The sequence below is a fragment of the Cottoperca gobio genome, chromosome 21 (assembly GCF_900634415.1).
Source record: "Cottoperca gobio chromosome 21, fCotGob3.1, whole genome shotgun sequence".
NCBI lineage: Eukaryota > Metazoa > Chordata > Actinopteri > Perciformes > Bovichtidae > Cottoperca > Cottoperca gobio.
Window position 1 is genome coordinate 5,895,944 of NC_041375.1, and position 25,516 is coordinate 5,921,459.

The 25,516-nt window shown below is 39.2% G+C and overlaps 1 protein-coding gene across 1 annotated transcript in view; it reads right to left on the reverse strand.

Moving 5' to 3' along the window:
* Positions 1–17,049, reverse strand: part of LOC115026747 (PTB domain-containing engulfment adapter protein 1-like) — an 86,285-nt gene extending 69,236 nt beyond the window's left edge. The window contains 1 exon segment of the mRNA XM_029459697.1: positions 16,811–17,049. The gene's annotated coding sequence lies outside the window, so the exon portion shown is untranslated.
* Between the last annotated feature and the right edge of the window lie 8,467 nt (positions 17,050–25,516).

Sequence of the window (25,516 nt, forward strand, 5' to 3'; positions counted from 1 at the left end):
GTGATAGTGAAGTGATGGTGAAGTGATGGTAAATCTTTGTATTTTAGATGGTTGGTTGGAATAAAACAAGAAGCATTTGAAAACATCTTGGGCTTTGGGAAATTGTGAAATAGCCTTTTTCACTGTTTTTGTCTGGCATGTTAGAAAACAAACGATTAATCAGTTAATTGAGAAAATACAAAGCAGATTAACGTATAACGAAAATAAGTATTAGTGAGACAGGCAACACATAACAAGGTGGAAAGCATGGGGACTCAGGATCACAGAACACAACTCCAGTCGCCTCAGTACTTTTAGACACAGCATACTTTTATAAAATTGACATGTGGGTGATTCTCATGTACTTTTAACAAATAATCCAATTTATGAATTGGAGGTTCTCATAGTTTGTGTTTATAATCTGCTGCCCGGAAATATTGAAAACAATTATTGTGAGCAACAAACCACAGAAATAAATAAACACAGCAAAACCATCTGTGCAAACAAACATGACATGAGGCCTGCTGAGATCAAAGTGGTTATTTTGAGGTAGCTTTACCAAGAGACCTGTCTCCACCAGCACCTCGTCGTTCCGCTAAGAAAATACAGTAAATGGTTTTGAGCCACAAAAAGATCATATTGGATTTTTTCAGTCTCTGACTATGTAAAGTGTTTCATTTCCTGCGCTTTATAAACACTTCATAAATAGCAGAGTAGATTAGAGGCCAGGGAAAGATCAGTTTGTATTTCACATCAGAGAGAAAGCTGAAGAAGTCTTAGGTACTGTAATGATTTAGAGAATTAGTTTTCCATATTTTATGTGTGCATCCTTCTCTATGGGAAGTACGAAGAATACTGCCAGATCTCAACAAACAAGGGGTACAGGTATATTACTAACAGTGACAATGGTGCTGGAAATGAGGAGAGCAGCTCATTTATTCATAGGCTGGAAAAGGGAAGCCTGGACAGAGCTTGTTGACTAGGCGGTGGGGTGGACGGGCACAAAGGCAAAGTGATCAGCATCCATCACTGTCAGTTCCTCTCAGACAGCACGAGGGCTGTGACAGATGAAGGAGGCACAATCAGGGGGGAAACAGCAAAGCAGAAGAAAGAAGCCCGGGAGGGAAGAGGATGAGCCCGCCCCGTAGCAATGACAAAGTTAGGACATTGGCTTTTAAAGGTCAGGATGAGGATGGAAAAAAAATTCCTTTATGACTATGACAGAGGTCTGACTACCTGTTGTTTGTGTGTGGGGGAACTAGAGAAGGTGCATTGGCAAAAAACCTGTACGTCTATAATGGGAAACTGTCAGTGAGGACAAACATCAGCCTGGAGGGCATTCCCACATCTCAGCACGAGCTGCAAAGCATCTTACACTGACAGAGAAACAACAGCATGGTCAGCAGGAGTTATAATAATAATAATAATCCAAAATAATCCAATGCAAATGTAGAGTATTTGGTTTTAAAGCAGGGCCGCAGAGTGTGGCAATTCCCTCATATGTTGTTCCCCCCAAGAAGTAACACTCCTTTATTCACACTAGTGGGACTAAAGACCTGAGCGAAGTGTCTGAAATGTTGTGACTTCTCAGTTTCCTCATGAAAAGGGAAGTTTTAAAGCAGGGTGTTTGGTTTGATGACAGGAGCTCCATTTGTTACTGTTGGCAGTTTTAAATTCCCTGACTCAGACTCTGCCCGTATGTTAACAAACATTATCAAATCATACTGCTATTCTTTTACTTAAATCTCATTTCAGTTCTATTTCAGCACGTGTCTTTATACTTTTGTTGTATTCCTATTTAATATGAGATACAGTTCTGTGATCCCTTGTCCTGACTGGCTTTTCTATCTCCACCATATCCCATAAAGTGTATTTTATAGCCTTTATCCAAGAGTTGAATGACATTAGTAAACTGCACACACCACGGTCTAAAGTACAGATACTGATACCTGAGCTTTGGGTATCAAACCAGTGTTTAAATATAAGATGTATGCCTCACTGTGTGGAAGAGACTGGGATCATTCTGTCATGTGTAATGAAACATTAAGCTTGACTTAAACATTGCTTTCCTAACTTTGCGAAACAAAACGTTACAATTAAATACATAAATATACATTTACTGCATTGTTATTCATTAAAATAATAAATTGTGGACCAGCAGCTTGGTAAGAAATCTACAGAAACTGTCAAATTCTTTGACATGATTCTTCTGGAGGTGCTGGCTGGAGTTGGTTTTGTTATATTTTGCAGAGCGAATGCCACCCCTCCAAACACCGGCCGTAGAACTGGTTGACGCAGATAGCGTTAAATACCTTCAAAACGTTTTTTTCCGTCTGAAGCATGACGTAGTATGCTCACGTGTGTAATCAGACGTAAACATAGAATTGAATTGAATAGATGGGTGAATAGAGTCAGTAAGGGATGGGTGCATCCCTACTCTAGAGGCAGGGGTGTGCTAGAAACTAACTGTTTCATAGTGTCATCCAACCTCGTCTGAAGGCAATCAGCTTTTTAAAAAAGGCAGAGTGAAAGAGATAGGTGATTTGTTCTGCACAACATTAGATGAGATTAGAAACACAATTAGTTCCTCATCATCAGCTATTTATGCAGAATCGGTAGTGCAATATTAATATGTTTAATCCCAGATAGAGTGTGCTCCTCTAAACCAACCGCCTGCCTCCTCAAACCCCGTACCCACTGAACTTTTTAAAGAGTAGCTTTAAGACTGCTGTGGTTAAACATCTACTTAAAAAACCACGTCTTAATCCAGAGGAGTAATTATTTACCAGCTTCCAACCTTCCATTCTTTTCAAAAGTACCATAAAGAGCGGTGTCTCCGCAGCATGCGGCTGACATACTGTATTTAAGAGTAATATTCTTTAACATTTGTAATCTGCTTTCAGAGTCACTCCACTAAAACTCCACTAAAGTGGTCAGCACTCCGCTTAATATCAATTCAGATATCAGATATCATTGCCTCGGTGCTCCTAACTGGATGTCAGTGCAGCGTTTTGACAGCACAGATCACTGTACACTGCCAGACACACACCATGTATAAGACATCTCTGTCCTGGCTCTCACGTAGTTAAGTCCTACTCAACAGAAAGAACACAGTGTGTTCCCTACAGTAATGTTACATCAGAAATACTCTTTAAAGTCTATCTATCAATGTATCATCCTGATTGTCTATACTGTAATTTAACTATGTGTATCTATTTCTTCCTTATCAGTATGGAATGTCTCAGGACAGCTGTGAGCACACTTTTGCAATTTCTAATATTATATCTAAATAAAATTGTCTTGACTTGACGATCCAGCCAAGCTTGCATCCACGGTCTCTGAGGAGTCACCCTGCAGGTCTGTGTCTCAGCTCCTGCACAAAGAGTTAGCCCAGGCTGCTATAAGTGCAGCAATTACACACTGGATTTCCTCACTGGCCTAATTTCTGGCCATTCTGCCAGACAAGCTTTCAAAGCAACCGCCAACCAAGCTAGTGAGCTGGATAAAGCAAAGAAACAACTGAATCTCCAGCTCAGACCTTTTTATTTGACAGGGTATGTTGTCCATTATCCTACAAACTAGACTCAAAACTGAATCATGTGAAACATTAGACGTCATGTCATTAATTGTGTTGCCCCATACTAACTATACTCTACAAAGGAAACTGGTTGAGCTTGCCTCTGACTAATGCATATGACTGGATGTTTGTGATTGGAGAGTCACACTGTTTCACTGTTTTACTTTTTTACAGGGACTATACTGAACTTTTATATATATTGTCATGCCGGTTATGTTGTTGATTAATACAGCATATTGTTGTATTGTTACTATTAGGTATACCACTATAACACACAATGTGGTAGTGTGTGCTGTGACGGTACAACATAAAACAACTTTTTTTCAAGTGTAACGTTAGAAGGTGTTGCTTATAGTGATGGATCCACAGAGAATTATCACCCAACTCTGCAGTTTCCCTCAACAGAGCTTTAAAGTGTATTTTTACTTCATAGTTGTGGCTCATTCACTACAAACCCATTGTATACAACCTGCTCAGCACCGAACAGCAGACAGTCACAGTTACTGATTAGCTGGTTAACAAAGTGGAACATTTAGCAGAGGTAGACCAGGGAGTTGGTAGACCAAAGCAGATCAATAAGGAGAGTGAATGTTGAACTCAAACTGATGGCCAGCAGTCAATTCTGCAACCTGATGGGAAGCCTAAGCGTGCCGTCACCACGTTAAAATTGGCCAAATCTAGAGTGACTCAAGATGCAACTGTCCGGTAACACATAGGGATAAAATGAGTGTGACACACTTCAGTCTTGTGGTAACTATTGTTCTCCAGCAGTGGGCAGTTGAGGTTCTACAGCGAGAAAAAAAGAGTGAAAGATATATATATAATAAATAATAATGCCACAGTTACATAAGATACAAACTTGGAACATTTCAAAATGTTGTCCTCAACAGTATTCACAAAGAACATAGTATAAGAAGTAAGTGCTTTGGATACATGCAGCAGATGAGAGGAGCACGGTCTGTCCACAGAAGAGGACTCATTCCATCAGAATGACCCAGCTACATGGATACAGGTTATTATTGGTAATGGGTTTTCAAAGCTCTGTTGTTTGTTTGTTTTCTTCTTCTAATTGTGTTTATAGCAAATGTTCGACTGGGAGGATTGAAGAGAGGGGGAAAGAACTCAAGGGGCTGATTACAACACAAAAGGACGTTCTCTTTTTGTTTTCAACTGCACGCAGAGGAAAACTGTACATATGGTCAAATTATTCTTTGTTTTCTTTATGATGTCATCACGGTTTTTGTGAACAGACCACAATATTGTTGGAAAGTGGCTTGACTGAGACAGCCAAGTATATGTCAAAGTGAAAAAGAAGTTTTATAGTGTAGTCAACAACAACAACATAACAACACTGGAATCCTGAATGTGTGTGCACATTATAACAAGCACAAATACATTTCATTACTTTCAATGTGAATGATCTTTATGGAGGAAGCTTCCAACATAATAGTGTAAACAAAAAGAAATAATGCATTTGAGAAGCACAAGTATTTGCTCCAGACTGCAGCCTTGGCAAAACATCTAGATCACATAAATAGCCATTCAGGCCTGCAAGGATGAGATATGCAGTATACTCAGAGAATGAACAGAGAAATCAGCCTCCCAACTAATAGTGCTAAACAATACCAATAAAACCCCCATAACTCCTGCCAATTCATTACAAGAAGGAAGGATAATGTAGTCATGGTGTCTCAGGCGGATAAGAAAAAAACAGCTGCAAAGCACTGAGGCCTGCCCCTTCAAATGAATGGTACTCATCAAGAAATAAAAGAGCCATAAAAAGCGGTCTGTTTTCGCCCACAACGGGACGACTTCTTGAATTAACTGGCGACGCTTTGGACAGACGTATGGCAGTGATTTCTTTTTAAGGTGTTGGATCGAGAAGACACGTGTTATAAAGCCTAAGCCAAATTGGAACACCAATGCAGACAGTGTTAGTCTGTCTCCCTGTCTGATCTGCTCTGAGCCATCAGCCCTAAATGCTGTTTGTCAGCTGAACACAATCTGTGATGGCATGATGAAATGCAGATATCTGAAGCCTGAAGACATCTGAAGAGATGCAGGGCAACCCATGGAGGAGCCTGTTGTGACAGATGTCTTTTTGGTTGTATTACCCAGGCCGTGTGCCCAAGTGCTCCTCCATTAAACAGAAAAGCGACGTTATAATGTTTGCATAAAAGACATTATGCGCTTGTCACATGCAGCGCTTCATCCAGCCAGTTCAGTGTGGCAGCATCTGCTTTTGCATTGCTATCTTATATGTTGATATGTAAATTTGGTTATCTGGCGAAAAAAGTGCAGAATGTGAACACACATTTTGATGTATCACTTGCACCAAGCAGAGGCCAGATGTACACCAGCACACACAATACTGCACATGCCATTTACAACACATAAACTGTTTTATAATGAGGAAATGAGGCTTGTTAGCCAAGTTCCACAATGATGGAGGTTTCAGAGACAAAATGACCGGCGGGCAGTCAGCTAACTCAGTGCTAACTGCTGACGGGAGATCTGTCCGTCATTCCAGCCGCCTCCTGCGGACAGCGAGGGCGAGGCCAGGGTGCGAGTCGTTTTCTTGTATCTGCCACTTTGGATTTAATCAAAACAAACTATGAAAGCGTGCAGGGATCATGGATGTAATGTTGACGAGCCCCTAGTCTGCAGAGTCTAACAGCTGTACTTCTTCTCCCTCTGTACTGAGGCAGACTGGAGCTACACTGACTCACTATCACCTCCTAGACTGGACGGAGCAGCGCTAGCTGTTAGCATGCTAACTTCAGTAGATATCTCTTCAACACAACACAGAGACGTCTTTGACATAACGTCAACACAGTTACCTCTTCACACTCTGTTGATAATGTTAGTTCATTGTTTTAATGTTTTAGGTTTAAATTCTGGCAGATCTTACACATTGAACCTTTAAAGACCAATTGTAAATATATAAAACTAAATAAGACTGACCAACTAATTGGTTTCCCCTTTTTTATTATCTAGGTTTTTATTGCTTAAATAGCATATAATGATAATGTGTGTCAAAACTGAACATAACAGGGTCATAACATTCAATAGCCTTAACAATGTGTTGTTTACTCTCATGTGACAAACATTGCTTCCATGAAATTGTCATGAGAAATGACACTTTGTTACACTAAGAATGACAATGTTTTGAACTTCGAATGTCAGATATAATATCATGTCAGATAGTACATGACAAACAACTTGGGACAGTCTGCGAAGTCTGTTAGATGAAGGGGAAACTGAAACACAGCAGTGGACCAACTTTAAAACAAAGCAACTCTTTCGCTAAACTTGTGAAAGTTGAACATAGTAAGCAGAGAAGGCTGCTCTGGCACAACCACGATTTCAGGAGCAAATAGAACTTTTGTACTTTCACTTTTACAGTTTGTGGATTGAATGGACAGCTTGTTAACACGATGTATGTAACAGTGCTTTTGTCATCCCCGATGCCTTAACCATGCAAGTCAAGTGTACGCTTTAATCCTCTGATGAGTAGTCTGCCTCGTGTGTCCCTGCTGCGTACCTCTATATGTATTCTGAGAACTAGGTAAAGACAATAAAATGTTATAACATCTTCACTTCTCTGTTCTTTCATTTGAACTGGTTTCAATGACTTACTTGGCAGTGCTTTTTATTTCAGCCAGCAGCAAGTGTTTGAGTAAAGAGGACAGAGTGGGCAGCTTATTCTGCACTACAGTACGGGTAAGCCATGAGTCAAACACGCTGCCACAGGGTCTTGATCATGCACAGAGATGTAGGAATACAAATACCAAAGCGAACAGTCTGCATCACCCTGTGGATGTTGACTTATGAAATCTTTTTGGACACAAACAGACAGAAAAGGGGAGTTTAACAGCTTGGATTTCCACAACAAATTAAAGGTCATCTCTTTTGATGTTGAGGAGCTCGCCGTCAGAATAAGGATGAAGGTGTGAGGAAATCAGTTTAGCATTCAGTCCACGTCCACTGTGTCTAGAGAAAGTTACCATCTCTATCACATTTTGATAGCTATGAGCGCTAATTGTGAGAGGCCATGTTTCTCATCCCATTAGCTTATCTCTTACAAAAGGCAGAAGCCACATTCATCAGGAAATTACATTGCAGAGAGACTTCCATTAATTACAACCTCATCCATGCAATCCTCATTGATATTCAGCTGTGACCCCCCCCTTCAATAACACAAGAACATGCACAAGTCATAGATTCCTCTTGCTATATTTCAACATTACACTACGTTAACACAGGGGCCCAATCTTAACAATAAACAGTGAAATTACACACTATAAGAATGAAGCACATTAATAGCTAAATGTGTGCAAATGTATGAGTAATTTCAGGGCATTTAAGCTTAACAAATGACATACACTGAATTCAGACGGGCAGGGAAGTATAACAGCATGAGACGGAGGCAGCACCCAGCATGCACCGCCGCTCACAGAGCCAAAGATGTAGACCGTATTAAATCAAATCAGCGGCTGTGATTTGCCTCAAATCAGAGGAAGTCTAAAGTCGCAGTGTGAAAGCAATAAAGTAATGAGGCTGATGAGAGATGTGCTATCATCAGCTCGCCTGCTCATTTTCCTCTGATATCGGCTTTTCTTGTCTCACTTACAAGATTTATCTGACTAATCACGGAGACAGTGAAAGATATTTCCCCCAAATGTTAATTGGCAGCAGATGGTTATGAATACAAAAGCACCTTTCACATGCGTTCACCTTTCTTGTTTGTCTTAAAATGTTTAAAGGGCTCTAATAGTAGGTGAAAGACGTGTACTTTGTTTGGAACTAAAGGTTTTAGGATGAAATCATGATACAATTGTATGGACAATTCATCTGCAACAATAACTAAGTTATTATATCAGTCATCTTTTAACAGGATTTGCGACATTTATCTGTTTTATGTTATTTAAAAATGAATAGTCTTGGATTTTGGACTGTTGGTCGGAGCAATCTGAAGACATGACTTTGGGCTCTAGGAACTTGTGTTTGACATTTTTTTATTGTCTTATGGCATTTTAAATAAACAATTAATCAATAAAATCGTCAGAAGATCAATAAAAAAAAAAGAATCATTAGTAGTGTTCAAGCAACGTTGCAGCGCAAAATGACTTACCAGTCAGTTGACTAATAGGAATGTCATTTTAATCCAGTTCATCAAGATCTTCTGGCAAAAATATTCAATTGTATCACTTATTATTAGTTATTATCAAAGTGGCTGAAAGCTCCAGGAAGTGTCCAGTAAGTGGAAGTCAATAATGAACCTTCAAGCCCAACTGTATTTGGAATATTATCTGCACTTAAAACACAGTGAAGTATTGAGAGAACATAGCATAACAGTACGGCTACATGAGGGTTTAAAAATCCTATATTTCTTTTGCCTATAATGATAATATCAGCTGGCTGATTTATTGGCCTTAACAATATTAGCACATACAGTACAGGTGGAATGAATACTGTATGCAGGAGTGCTGTACAAATCAATGATGAAAACTGCAGGCAATAGAACTGTTGCTGTGTATTTAACGTGCATGTTTTCACCTTGTTCACCAGCCTTTTTCCTCCACTCGCAGAACACAACGACAAAATCCACGGGAAGGGATTTCTTTCGTCACTAAGCACCGTTCATAAATATTATTACAGTAAAATCCCACGGGTTTGGCAACAAGCCAGACGAACACAGAGGCTGACAGCTCACAAATGGCTTGGTATCTTTTTGTAGAACCCAATTTTGTAATGGATTACCTTTTGAATTTAAATGAATACAATGTTACATCATGTGATAAGTGACACTCTCAATGTGTGTAGTATAAAGTTTTTGTTAGATGCTAATGACACAAATGAGTCCAAGCATATGTGGAGGCTTGGACACATGGCTGAACATATCTGCACTGACCTATTGTTTCCAATGGCAACATTGTGCTGCCTACCTTAGTGTCAGCACTACCCTTGACAATTCAGTTTGCCACCCAGCATATTTCAACTTTGACTTTATTTACAGCTGACCTTTCAAAGTGCTACCAATGAGACAGAAGCTTTATATTGCACACGCTGGCCCTGTAAAGCAATATACTCATACTGTGTGTTTGTGTGTAAGGTTTATCAGATCATAACACTAAAAACACATTCCAACCTTGGGAGAAGAAGTATCGCGTGACCAGTTGTTTACGGCACAGACTGAGGCAGGAACTGCTGATTCTGTAAACACAACTCAAGGCAAAACTACGGCAAGAAAAAAAAGAGCCATTTCCATTCTGGTTTGTAATGTGGCATCCGAGTAGCGAGGCCAATAATGTGGTTCATTTATCACGCTGAAACTTTTCATTAGGGCCTGCACCTTGTTGCATTCACTTGTACATACCCTTGAATCATTTGACTTTTTAAGGGAGCGGGTCCAACTGCTGTAAACAGTGTCCAGACAAGAAAATCTCCATAATACAGGCTTGTTTATTTTTGTTTTTTGTTTTAGGTACATTTTTTCTGGTCCCATTTTCTGTAAATGGACATGATTGTATTTCATGAACCACAACACACGTCTTATTGACTCAAATTGTCACTTTTTGTCCAACCCGTGGTCCAAAACACAAAGATATTCAGCAAGTAATAGACAAGGATGCACCTATCTTAACCGCTAGATTGGAACTACTGACCTCCTTAATTAAAGGGATCAGGTATCGACCCTGACATGACCAAATACATTTGGTTTGTCAGTGTTAATATTTCATTCAGTCAGTGATATTGGGATTGGATGTGTGTCAGTGTTATCTTAAGTACAATAAAGCAGGGGAGGTATTAAGAAAACATTTGGCAAAAAATAGAGCAACTGTATCAGATCGGTCTCGTATCGAACATCAAAATTCAAACTGAATGTCTAAAATGATATCCAAAATGTCATTTATGCAGCTATAACTGCACATTGTATTGCCTATTTTAATTAAATAGAATTGAAACCAGGGTGGGCCATGACCATCTTCAAACTTTTCCTTCATTTTGATCTCACACATCTGAAGGCTCCGTAACTGCAACTTACACGGTCACAGAATCTGTCTACAGTCAGACACACACACTGACACACAGACTCACGGGGTAAAAACAACAGTGTTACCGTACCATCCAGTAACGTCTCACAGAAATTCTGAGAGCTATGTGGGTCTTTTAAAAAGATTTATGCTGAAGAAAGTGGCACAAAAGTGTTATTTCCATTTCAAACATCAAAGCACTGAGAGTAAGAAATACCTTTTAAAGTGCCTGGGACTTCAGCTGCATTCATTTATTTGTTCCCCTTAATATTCGTCTTCCCATTATATGAACAATAAAATATCCATTAGCACTGGAAAGGAGCCTCCATTCAACAAAACAATACCAGTTCCATACAAAAAAGAGTGGGACAAAAGAAACATGACGTGGAACAGGCAGTAATATGCACAGGGCTCCCTCAGCTGTCTCGTTTGAAAAAGCCCATGATTAATTGAGAGGTATAATAAATGCTGAGAGGGTTAATTAAATCACAGAGATGGTGAGAACGGAGGCTTTGACATTTGTAGGAGTCAACACCTTAGCCCAGCAAGACAAAAATATCAATTATCTTGACTGAGGCGACTCACCGGCGTGATTTTAGCCAATATGAAACAGAAAAATAGGGCCAGTGATAAGCAGCTGTGTAATCTTCCTGCTCAAATTTGATTCCAGAGGTAACAGCTGCAACAGTCATAGTGAACGAAAAGCTGTTTGATGTTTCTGAGTGAGGATGAGGCTTTCCAGCGATCTGACAACAAACAGCTCTAGGTGGAAAAATGAACTTGTTGTAATAGAGTTTTTTGGTGACAGTGTGGAATGAGGAGCACCGGCTGATAGTAATGATGTTATCAGTCACTGGGAGATCTTGCAATGATAGATGAAGTGTCGGCTGAACCCTCTGAAGGCAGGAAGTGAGTGGTAAACACGAGTGCTGTCAACATTACAGTAGCAACACACAGATTTTCTTACCACACTACGTGATGTGCTGAGATGAACTCTTTTCTCAGATGTCATCAAACAATATGTGAACGCCTTTTCGGTACTCACAATCACTATTCTGCAAGATTAAAGAGTCGTGCAGATATAATGAGAGACCAGAGGACCACCCACATATTGAGGCTGCGGTCAGTGTAACACGTACTGACAAGCCCACTACACCCATAAGTCTGTACATTCATGTTAAAGGTCACTTTATTATTAGATGATGCAAACTTACATGTCAACTAGGTATGTCACGATACCAGAAATGTAGTAGTCAATAACAATACTAGTGATTTTTCATACCCAACTCATATAAATACCACGGAAAAAACATCAACAAAACAATCAATTCCATGATTTTGTTAGGAAGTTAAGCAGATCATAATTCCCTCTAATATATGTTACATTGCTGTGAAAACATCTCCTTCAAACAAATGTAGGCTATGTATTTAAGTTTCTCCACCTAAAACTACATTTCACAAGATTATATTTGAACAAAGTATGACAATTTATAATTGACCTTCGCCTCATTTTTACTGAATAGAGCTTGAACACATCATAATGTAACTCAATGGAACCACGCTCGGGTAACGTTAGCTGTTAGCTCAGTTATTGACCTAAGCAGGACTGTGTTGCCCACCGGCTGCTCCTGCAGATGTTCACATTGTAGCATTATCAGGGGTAAAACTGTGCCGGGGGGACACCGTTAGTCTCGAGCCCTGACGGTACTAGAATACATGCAGGAAAACGAGTAACGTCACGTTCAAAATCTTGGCATCAACTTTGTACCAAAGTATCCGATATTGTGACTTCCCAAATGCCAACAACAAACAATTAATAATGTCTTGTTCACCTTGCAAACCAAACATCCAGCAAGTTCATTACAGAACAAGTCTCATTTGACCAAACTGCTTCATAGAAACACACGTCACCCAGGTGTATGTTAGCTACACAGGGTTTCCTGCATCTAGGGGTTTAGGCCAGTGTTCCAAGAAATAATAACTTCCAATATTTGCAGGGCTGCTACCAACTAATGTTCATTATACATTATTCTGCCGATTCAATTGTCAATAAAGCAAATAACCGATAGTTTTTTTTAATAGTGAAAAGCAACGTCTTAAAATGTCTTGATGACAAAGAAACAAACCATCTAATTTCAGTTGGATGAGTCAAAATTGATGCAGATTATTTTGTTACCGATCATCAATGACATTACAGGTCATTTATCAGACGCTCTTATCCAGAGACTTACAGTGAACTAACTACAGGGACAGTCTCTCTGGAGAAACTCAGGGTTAAGTACCTTGCTCAGGGGCACAATGAACTCACAACCATCTAATGTTGTATTTGGAAGTCGTACCACTAGGCCATCACCTCCAATTAGTCAACAACTCATTTATGCTCATATTAGGCTTCAGAAAAAATGAGTGGAGGTGTGTGGTGGAAATGCTGTTTGTCTTTGAGTATTTTATTGAGAAAAAGGCTTTCTGCAGAAAGGGTCAGAGCATACAGTACAAAGGTCTGTCAAGCAATGATACTGTGTGTAGAGTGTGGTCTCATCGTTATACACTTCTGGTGACCCATAGAGGTCAAGAGATGGGTAAAGGAAAGGTACTGCTGCAACTAGTTAAGACCGATACTGGCTTTGATCAGTTTGGCCATGCTGCCTGAAACAGCCCCAAGTCCTACCTAACAGCTGACTGCTTTCTCCTAAGTCATCTTGAGGTCATACCTTCACACAGCACCATTTCTTTAATGAGTACCAGGCCATAACAATAAGAAACAGAGCAGTAAAGCAAAGCAGTGTTTTTCCATTACTGGTACACAGTGTAAGCCACATGTTCATATAGCGAGGCCTGTCATATATATGATATGTGGGACTCTGCTCAGTGATTGACTGTTTTCCCCATCTACACTAACTGACTTCCTGGCAGATATCTTGCTTCAGGTAACATAAGGCCACATGTGTGCCAGAGTTAAATGTACTGAAACATTTTACTCTGAACCTGTTGCATGTTAAACCCACACCCCTTCATCTCAGGGTCAGAATTCAACACAAATCTAAAACACACTGATGTCATACACATACTACTGGAATCACAACTTACTCTCTTATTCTCATGCAGTACTAGCACTGACGTCCACTGAGGATAAACTCCTTAAATCTGCTGAGAAATCTAATTAGAATCCGAATCAAAAGTGATCCCGCTGATCGTACGTTCATGATTACATGGACACAATACAAAGAAGTATCAGCATGACTTTCCATTTTGCTGTGTGACCAATATGTAACGTAATATAGGCTAAAAGAAAAGCTCCATAATAACCTTATACTTCCTGTTTATTTCACCCAAAATATACTCATTTCACAAGAAAAGGCAAACAATAGGAGAACAATTAAAACAAACCTTTTTGTGTGTGTGTGTTTGTTTATACACTATCAGTATACACAATTCTCAAAGGCACAGGATGTCTCAAAATGGCTGGTATATCCTCTGAGCACTGACACTCTATCCATTCATATGCAGACATTTTACAATGTGTTGGAAACCTTTGGACATGAGGCAAAAAGATCCAAATCATTTTAAACTGTGGATTAATCTTGTTCATGTAAAATATCTCCTAGAACATGTTCAACAACATGATGTTTAACAATCATTCTATTCGACACATAAATGTGTATTGTTAGAGTTTATAATATTCTCACAACAAACAACAGTGAATTACAGGCATCAGGAGATTTTTACAGTTTATTGAGCATTCCCAGCTTCACAAGATTCCCAACAATTCCCAACTGTATAATTGGGACACTATTGGGCTCTACAATCAATCAGGAAAAACATTATATTTACCATCACAGTCTGCGTGGTGAAACTGAGTAAAACACAAGGCTGTTGACGCTATTACTGCACGATATTGGAAAAAAACTGACATTGCTAATATTATTATTCTGCGATATGTATTGAGACATGAATAAAAACATTCCCACCACATAATGACAAAGTAGCTGTTTTTAGTCAACATCATCCTGTCTGTAGCTGACATATATCCACACAACTGACGATGTGGTTCCTTTTTTGCCACCAAAACTTCCTTCTCAGTGTTTATTTCGTGCTCCTAGCTCATTTTCAGGTTGTGATGGACGACCTGTGTGGCCTGCTTCGGGTGTTTGATAAATTGATAAACAATGATTGTGAATGACTGCTCTGCTTTGCATGCAGAGCCTGCATGTCACTCACTAGCAACAAACTCTGTGTATCCAAGAACCCTTAAATCGGATGAAATGATGTTTCAATAGACATCTTCTCTTGTAGATTAATCATGGAAAATGAGAACTGTACAAGTTTTCCTTTTGTATCAACCGGTAAAAAGTTGCAGCATGACATGTTTGAGTTTGGCCTCACTTGACATTGCACATCCTGCGATGTGACTATTGCGCATGTGCATATTGCAATGTCGATGCTGAAACGATATAGTGCAGCAATAGTGTAAACTGAGTAAGACAATGTCGTTACGGTTACAAGATCGTTATTTAACTCAGCTTGGAATCAGATCTCCATTAGGTCTGCACAATATATTTAGTTTTTTTAATGGTCATCGGCAACTTGTGTTATAAACACATCGCGAAAGACTGCGATATTGTTAAGCGATTTTTTTTAGTTAGTTGAAAGAATGTATCAGTAGGAAACTTCACTATAAAACATAAATATTTGTAAAATATTTGTAATATTGTTTTTTGTGTTCAGTTCAATTTGTTCGATAAAGCAATGTTGGACATTTTTGTATTGGTTTTGCTGTATTTGTTGTATCGTAAGTTATTATCGAGCGATATTCAGCAACGTTATCGCACATTTTCCTCATCTCGTACAGCACTAATCTCCATGACCAGCTTGCTCTGCACACGGCAGACTACTAGGAACATGACAGAATTGCAATTTGCAGAAGCCTCAAGGCTAATTCAAGCTGCTTTCCACAGCATCCAATATGAGCCACTTGGAGAGCAGCTGCTATTCAATGACTACTACCAGTGGCAGTGAAACATCCAGAGCTCGTTCAATGGACGTTACACCATCAACCTGTTAAAAGCCACACCAAAGATGGGAAACAATAGTTATTGCTGACTTCAACAAGTCTCCCAAAAAACTTGGTTTCCCAACCACAGAAAGATGGTGACTCCTCAGCCATGAAATGAGAACTGTGTGGAACACAAACCAGAAGTGCTACACAGTGAGATGCTTATCCCTCATGAAAGTGATGGGTGTATCCATTGCTTAAGTTAATAATATCTCACACAGCACACAGTGGCAGACATTTACAAAGATGCTGTCATGGTTTATCCTTTCTGAAAACAATCATGCAGGCAGAATATCTGACGAGTGAAGATGAAAGGTAGATGCCATTTAATAGATCCTTGTTCATTGTGAAGCTTGAGTGTCACTCCTCTCAATATGCCTCCACTCTCTAAAATAATGACAGAGCTGCTCTGAACATCAAGAGCTATCACACACAGACACACACACACATGCATTCTCCATTAGGAGGTTATACACACTCGCAGCAAATATGAGCAAAACTCTGAAATAGTGCCTCAGAAGATTTTATATTTAGTCACTGCCAAATAATAGATAGTTTGGGGTACAGCCAGCTAGCCTGAGTCGTGCTTTCTCGTTTAGATTTAGATAGTAACAGCGTAAGAAGTAGACATTTATTTGTGTCCCACCTCCATCATTAACAACAATGACACAAAATATATTGCCGTCATCACATATACTAATGACAGCGCCAGTTTTTTGCGACGAACAGTGAATTGTCAAATAGCGTCAAAACGAGGAGACTGCACGCGCATATTCTCCGTGTTTTCTATTTAAAGTTAGTAAAATATCAAATATTCTTCGACCAAGAAAGAGAGGAAAACTCGACGTTAGCGTCAGAGTCCACCTTGCATGGACTTGCGCAACAAAGTTTCCCGTTAGGTCAGGAATACATTTAATACAGAAACACAAGTGGAGCTTATTCCGTGACAAAATAGAATATGACATCATAATGCTAAGTAGTCCACAGCAACAATGCCAACTTCGAGTTTGGACGGCAGACTACGTATCGCAGAGGGGAGCGTGTGCACCAAGACACAAAAGACTGTTCCCAGCAGTCGAGAAACTCGCGACAGTTAACTCCAAACAGCAATGTGGGAATCTTTATTTCTCACAGACATGAAGAACGAGGGCCGTCTTTACTTACAGGAAACAAGAAGAAGTCCGAACAGTGAAGTCCCGTAGAAAAAAAAAAGCCCACGGTCCACGGCGCTCCACAGTCAGAGCTCCACATCCAGCAGTCTCAATCCCTCTCCTCCTCCTCTCCTCAGACCTCGGCTCCTCTACAGCTGCTGCTGGATAAGTTTGCTGACGTCAACAAGCACTCTGTCTCAACCGGCGGAGCTCTTTGGTGGCAACTTGAATAATACATGGAAAAGGAGGGGAGACGCGACCGGAAAGAATCGTGGAGGCAGTCTCCACATTAGAGGCTAGCCTTTCACGACAATGGCCATATTCATTAAAAAAAAAAAAAAAAAAAAAAGAGAAAAGAAAATGCTTGAAAAGGTGAATAAAGTGAGTGGACAGAATGACTGAATTTGCATTAACATTTGAAAATACACATCAATTAGATTTGACTTAGCACTCTTGCCTTGCTAAAGAAAGTTATGAAACATCCTCTTAGCCTGTAATGAGTCACGTGCGTGCTTGGGGTTTCTGCATCAGCATTATGATACCAAAAAAAACACAAAAAGCAATGACAGTGCCAAATCTAAATTTGGGTTGCCATCATTTCAGTTTAGTTTGTGGTGAAATGGTAAAATTCCTTAATCGTCATAAACATAAGGACATTTTATGTGTGTTACAATGAATTTTGAGGTGATTTTTCCTGTACTGTCAAATAACATCAAATTTGACATAGTCATAGTCAGCATCATTCTGAAGAGGACTCCATTGTCAGCAAACCATTGCCTTTATTGTAGTCAGCTTCGATTGGTTAGGATTCCTTTACTGTTCATCGTTCAGGTTTTTTTTTACTGGGAGCTGAATTATCAGCAGAAGTCTTATTATGACTAAGATCCTTCATCCGGTTAAAATATCCAGTTGAAAACCAACAAGATCTAAAAAGTGTATCTTAGAAATGTGGCTTAAAACAGGATCAAACAATGTTTGACTTGTGGCAGACAACCACAAATCTGACGCTGATGCACAAAAGGGATACAATGTCATTAAAAATTAAAAAGACAGATTTCTCTAGGTTCGATAGTGTATCCGTCGACATATATAACATAGGTCGAGTCGTTAGACATTTTATTGCAGAAATGTTATACCTTTAAATTTAGAACGCAGTTGCTGGATAGGCATTTTGTCTGTAAAGGTTGAATGAGAGTTTATTTTTAAAGAAGCATGACTTTTATCTTACTTTAGTGGCAGCAAGTGGGATGCTCTGGAAGTCTTATTGTATTGCCAAACCCCAATCTGTCTCTCCTGCACTGTCAAACAGTATAGGTGTTGCTAATTTAATATTTTCCTGTTTCTGTTTCCAGACAATGGAACAAGTACTGAATAATTACTACACATTTAAATTACAGTCATTCAAAGGCTGCAGCGCTGATCAAATCATTATTTTATGAGGCAGCTGTGTCTTTTACTTTTACTTAACTACAACACACTCCCTGACTGCTAGTGGCGTACCCAACACAATTATTTTTATAAGAAAAAATAAATATTTAATTGTATAAAACAAAGCCTCCTAAAATTAACTTGGCGTTCCACCAAACTGGAAGAATCTTGTTTAGTCTGGTTAGATCATCTTACAACGTATAAGAAGGCTCTCCATAATGCCAGAGCAGCTTATTACTCTTCCTTAATAGAAGAAAATAAGAACAACCCCAGGTTTCTTTTCAGCACTGTAGCCAGGACTGACAGAGAGCCACAGCTCTACAGAGCCTTCTATTCCTATATCTCTCAGTAGTGACGACTTCATGAGCTTCTTTAACCATAAAATTATAATTATTAGAGACAAAATTAATCACCTCCTGCCCTCAATCGGTAATGAATTAACTTCAACCACCGGGTCCTAGAGTCTCGAAAACTAAAGATTACAGTTAAGGCTGGCTCAGGCTTGCCTTGGACCAGCCCCTGGTTATGTTGCTATAGGCTTAGACTGCGGGGGGACTTACTCCTCTCTTCTCTCTCCTACTCCTTCCCCCATCTCTCTCTCCTCCTCTCCCTCTCTATCTGTATGCATGCATGTCTCTTAAATGCATGTTACTAACTCTTTATGTGTTTATGTGTCTCTCATGTGGCAGGTTGCCACTATTAAAGGTTAAGTCTGGACCAGAAATCGTGGCTGCGCCTGCTGCCCTGGTCCTGTCTTTTTTGACATTATCCTGGATCCATCTTTTTTAAATATGTACACACCATCAGTTCTGTCACATGGACGTTGTATTTTTACTATGTTGTTTATCCTGTACACATGTCATCTATTGCACGTCTGTCCGTCCTGGGAGAGGGATCCCTCCTCAGTTGCTCTCCCTGAGGTTTCTTCCATTTCCCCCTTTAATTGTGGGGTTTCTTTTAGGGAGTTTTTGCTTGTGCGGTGCAACGGTCTAAGGACAGAGGGTGTCGTAACCTGTACAGTCTGTAAAGCCCACTGAGACAAATGTATAATTTGTAACATTGGGCTATATGAATACATTTGATTTGAGTTTAATTTCTGAGTCTTTAAAAAAACAAACAGGTTTATGACTCGATTAATGTCAGAATAATCAGTAGAATCCCGTTACCTAGAAATATAAATCCATGTCTTAAGAATTCAAAAGAGACTCATTCTCAAAACAAATTCCAAATAGGTCAGTCGCTGTATCCATGATGGTAGTGAGATTAGTTTTACATTTTGAAATGTGGGCCCTTGTTTAAAGCATTTACAAGTAAATTAAGTTCATTTCATGGCAGCCCAAGTCAGGCTTCTATATTTCACAGAGGATTATAGAGCCTGATCTTAAAGGACCCGGCACACAGTCGGCTTCAGATGATTTTCCCTCGTCTACAAAATGTATCAGTATCACAGGAGGATCACACCGGGTGCTGTCACAGGATTTACAGTCTCCCCCTGACCAACTCAGAGACTCTATTGATGACATTGCAGATACAGTATGTGCCTTGGCTTCCAGATGGTAGGTTAGGGCAGACACTGTTTTTTTCTGACAATGATGGATTAAACTGTCCATGATGATGAATACTATGAATATTAGAATTATATTTTATAGATAACCTTCCTTCCTTAATTAGCATTCCTATCTGGTATTATTTCCCCTGTTAGACCTTTACTTCAGCAGCACAGTCCGGATTTAATCCCCAATGATAACACAAACCAATATCCAAGACGTTGCGTTTATATACTAATTTGTTTTGTAAAATATGTTTTTCCTAGAAACTTAATTGCTCTCTGGATTACTTTCAGTGGCCACCAAAAAAAAAGTAATTGACAAATTCAAAACGTATTGTTCTGTGCCACAGAGCTCTATTTTTGTCCAAAAACGATTAAAAACACATTAATCAACCACACTTGCAGTCAGGTGAGATGTTCTTTTATTTTATTACCATGAGCTGTGGCACTGTAGTTTACTGTCATATTATGTTTGAGACAGTCCAACATATTTACTTTACTCCTTCTTTAAAGCCTTTGATCAAGATAAAGAATATATGTATTCTTTGAAGATTAGAGGCAATCAAAAAACAGCCAAACAAGTATTTTCTTTATGTTTTGGAATTTTTTATATTAGTGACTTCATGGTCAACGTTTCTTTGTTCTGATTATGAGATGAAAAATCAAAACTCTTTTTTGCCTCTCACAATATATTCCTGGAACAAATCCCTGAGGCGGGCGAACACGATACTATATTTGGTATGTAAATTAAAGATGCAGTTTTTTTATTTATTGTTGAGTGTTAAAGGCATGTTGCACTTGTGCCCATGTTATATACTGCTGTAGATATACATGTGGAGAATAAAGAACATCTGCTGCTGATTAGCAGGGCAAAACTACAAACGGCCTCCTCCACTTCCTCCCAATTTACTGTTCTTTCCGTCAGCCAGCTCTGTTCACAGTGCATGGAACAGAAAAATATGCTTTTTTTTCCAAAGGCTCGCTGTATTAGAGGTGCTGTCTGCTCTGAATAATGTCAAAGCCCGCTGATTCTAACTGCACGCCAATCCCTGCTAGTTGATTGTTTTTGACATGTTTTATTGTATAGTCAGCACCACAGATATTTTCAGGCAAATGTTCACACCATCTTCACCCTGCAGAAGAACTCTTATATAGGAAATAGATTTTCCAGCTGCATTGAAGTTCATGCTTTATGCAAGATCAGCTTTTTTTTTAACTACTTCTATTTCACATTTGTATTTGGAATCCCATTCTCTGTGCATAACAGGGATCCCATTTTTAGAAAATACTCATCATCAACAAATCTACCCGTATCCATCCGGTGAGATGATGCTGCACATTAAGAGCAGATCTAAAGACAGATCTACATATGCACCATCATTGCACATATCCATTCAGCTACTGCAACCTCAGTGGCAATTTTATAGCTTTAATTATATCTGGTGTGCAGGTTCTATTTCTGTCTCTTGGTAGAATGAGCATGCTTTGTTTACTACCTTTCTATATTTCTTAGATCCTTTATATTTGTTCTCATGACTTCAAAGTCATTTTTAAGTCCTTTAAAGTGTTTAAGTTCTTCTGTTATAATACCATAACAAAGACTACAATACAAGCAGTCACACACAACATAGACATGTGTGCTATATAAATATAACTTACTGGGTTGGATGTTTCTACAAAACAGTCAAGCTGCAGTTTACATCCATGTCTGTCCAAAACTTCATCATTTTATGCTTTTAAATTTGTGTGAAATTGTCATGATTAGCGTATGAATTCTTGAGTTATGTACAAAATTGTGTTTTGTGAGGTCCCAGTGAATATGAAATTTGACCACCAAAAACAAAATCAGTTTATTCTTGAATCCAAGTGGATGTTCGTGCCAGATTTGAATAAATTCCCTCGAGGCCTTTTCAGATATGGGACAAGAATGGGAGGCATATGAGTTGACAGTGAACTAAACCTTTGACCAAATTATAATCAGTTCATACTGAGTCCAAGTGGATGCTTGAGCCAACCTTGAAGAAACTCCCTTCAAGTGTTCCTGATATATCGCTTTGGACGGACGTGAAGTCACAGTGACCTTGACCTTTGACTTTTGGTAACCATCATTTAATCAGTTAATTCTTGAGTCCAAATGGATGTTGGTACCACATTTGAAGAAATTCCCTTTAGGCATTCCTAAGATATCACGTTCCTGAGAATAGCATGGACAGACGGACGGATAGAAGGACGGACAACGCTCCGACTAAGTGCGTGGGGCCATATAAATATAAATTATTGTGCAGTATATCTTCTTTCTAAAGTGATGTGTTGAGGTACACCAAGTCAACTCTACACTTTCCATGCACAGGGTATTCCAAATGAAGCCATCTTGCGATCTGCTGCTGCAATAATTGGATTTGAAATCCATGCAGCAGCATTATGAAATAGGGGTTGTTAAAAGTACAGCGTTATACCCTGTACATCCAATATCGTGCGAAGATGAGAGCATTGATGTCACATTAAGCAGCCATTAGGGAGCTGTGCTTCGGCAGTCTTTGTGTGATATTATTGGATCAAAATTTCACCATGATTGCATGCATTGTCATGCCTCATAAATTACTCCCTCCTATCTTTTCCCTCACTAGGTGTTCAGGATCCAGACAGAAGGGTGAGTATGACATTAAAATAGAAGTGAGCTCAATTCAGGCTTTGCATCTCTTAATAGTCACAGCATGGTAATTAGTCAAATATGTCTCTAAACATAAATGGATATCATGGCAGAAAATGTGATCTCACCATGTTTGGAATCAAGCTGTCTTCCAAAGATACTTTTGCTGCAGGGTGGGCTTCACTCTGAGTTTTGCTGATTGGAGTCATTATTAAAATTTGTTTTTTTTTCTTTATATACAACAAGATAAGTGCAGAGCTACACACACAGCCTGGTGGCAAAGGAACGGCCTCTCGTGAAGCATTGAAGAATGGAGAGTTAAAAGTTGTGGCAGCAGCAAAATAGAATACTGAGGAGATTTGATGGAAGGACGACACCACATCAGGAGAAACAACATCATGAACCTCTTTATTCAGCCTGCAGCTTTCTTTAACATTTGTGTCACAATCAGTGCCATTGCACAAACTTGCAGCTTTGTGACACAATGCTACTGTGTGGTTAAGTCATCATCATCAGCTATTTTCAGTTCTGTTTTTCTCCAACAGTTTAACTAAACTAACTGAATAAGAGTGCAGCACCAACCCTGTCTCGTGGGAATTATATTTATATATATATTTGCAATAGCAAATACGTTTTGAAGGAAACGTACTGCAAATGGGATCCCGTTCTCTATTAACATAATGAAGAAATGTTTTTATGTTGGAATGTCATAAAAATGCTGACACGAAATGCATCAGTTTTAATGGTTTTCATTCAAAATATCTGATATTGCAATTCAATATTGTGCGCCTGCTGCATTATTAAACTTTCTCATGGGTATGTTTATGGACTCACAGTCCTCAGTTTGATTCAAAGTGTGATAAAATACTTATTGGCTCTGTAAGCATGTCACACTCATCCTCTGCTCCAGACGCTCAGGAATCATCATTCCTATGGCGGCTAGAAGGCTTTGTCACTTTAACTTAAACATATGTAATTTCGGGGTATTTGCCGAAGATGCGGCAGTTGAGCCCCGTATTGCTTCTTCCTCTATCAGGCTTTATAAAAATCTGCTTTCAAAAAAAGACTTCAATTTTCATTTCTTTTCTTGTCAATCTTGATTTCCTTAGAGACGGTTTTTCTTTTGGACACACAATTGAGGTGTTTTGGAGTTTTCATGTTTCCCTGAATGAAAATAACCAAAGAGGAGATGACTCAGTTACCACCAATTATTTTTTATCTCTGATCATCTGTAGGCAGAATCCTTATGAAAGAGTTCAAATCATAATAATTACCATCACCATGCAGTAGGTACAGTTCATTTTTTACTGCATTTTTCATTTTATGAAATGTGGTGACATGGTAATAGTTATGTTACCATAAACACAGGTATGTATGGGAGAGGATTAGGGCCACATGAAAAATGTATTTCAGTTCTGAGTTAAAAGGACCGCATGTGAAAAACGTATTTATTTAAATGTGATACATTTTTCATACGTGGCCCTTATCTATTTTCCATAGATATGATGATGTGGAGGTTGCTCTAAATCAGGTGTGGGCAGCCTTTTTCATGTCAAGGGCCATTTTATTTTTTACAACATCCTTTGAGGGCCATACTAATTATTGAACTCATAACTCATAATATTTTAAAGACACAGCCAATTCATTTCACCTTTTCTCCAACTTTTTTATCCATGTATCTTTCTGTTTTATCAGAAATCAGAAAATGGGGAAATGTATCTTGTCACAGCAAAATAACATATGAAGTAAAAAGGCAGTACACAATAATTAAATAGAATAAAACATAATATAAGTACCAAGAGGTTGAAAATAAAGTGAGTATTGTAAATGGCAGTGATAATTGCACAGCAGTGGTGCAACAGTCTGTTCTTGGTGTGGTGGTCTACCGATCTATCTTTCCATGTTGTCATGTTCCGCTCTGGAGAGAGCTGCTTGTTGGGCCAAACTCCGCCGAAGAACTTTATCCAAACGCACTCGTCCTTTCAGCTCGTGCAGTTCGACATGTTTCGTGTTGTATTGACGCTCAAGATTATTTTTCATCACCGCAAGCGCATCCACACAAACTAGGCACACTGGCCTTTTACTTCCACAGAGAAATAATCGTTTGTCCATTTCTCCTGGAAAGTGCGACATTCCGCATCCAGCTTTCTCTTTGTTACACTCGCCATGCTGCGTTCGCTGATGTCAACGACAGTCTCGTTTAATATTTAAGGTTTTTGACATGACGCGACCACGTGATGAGACGTTCCAGTCGTGTTGTGTTCAAGGACCCTGACCTTGGCCTGGAAAAACAGTCAATCGCCCGTCTATTGCTGTCTAGATTTTTTTGTGGTTTTTTTCTAGTGGATTTTTTTGCGTGTGTTTATGAATTACCTCGAGGGTCGGATCAAATGGTCTCACGGGCCATATACGGCCCGGAGGCCAGAGGTTCCCCACCCCTGCTCTAAAGTGTGCTGGCTGTATTCTCGATGTGCTGCATTTGTATAAACTAGAATGAACTTACAACAGGCCCATCTTTCTCTTTGTCTGGAGAACTTTGTAAAATGGGTTTACAGTATTTATAACACTTGTTAAAAATGATCCTTGCAATTTAAGGGTATTCATTAAAACTCACCTTTGTCTTTGCGCCCCAGACTCCAGCGTCCCTTATTATTTTTATTATTTTATTTTATTATTTTAGGTTGTGTTCACACTGCAGCCAAAGGCTTCTTGGGTTTGTACTTCGACACAGATGTCAGTCCGAGCCGTCGTGTATTTTCATTTCTGATCTCGTGCTCATCTTTGCAATATCTTAACAAGATACTACTTTTCCCTTACTCTTAATGACACATCTTGTAAATAATTAGTAAGTATGCTCCCCTTGTGCAGTCGTGCGTAAAAAAAGTATCATCATTTATGTATTTAACACATGTTACAGAAAAGAACAGCAAAACAGAAGAGGCATAAGAAGCCATTTGGAACGGAGCATGAAAGCGCTGAGCGTGATTGCAGCCTCAGGCAACTCAGACCCAAAGGGCAGATACAAGTAAATCAAATCTCCATTACCCCGTCAAAGTGTCCATGTGTTGCAGATGTAACTACCCTCATTTTTG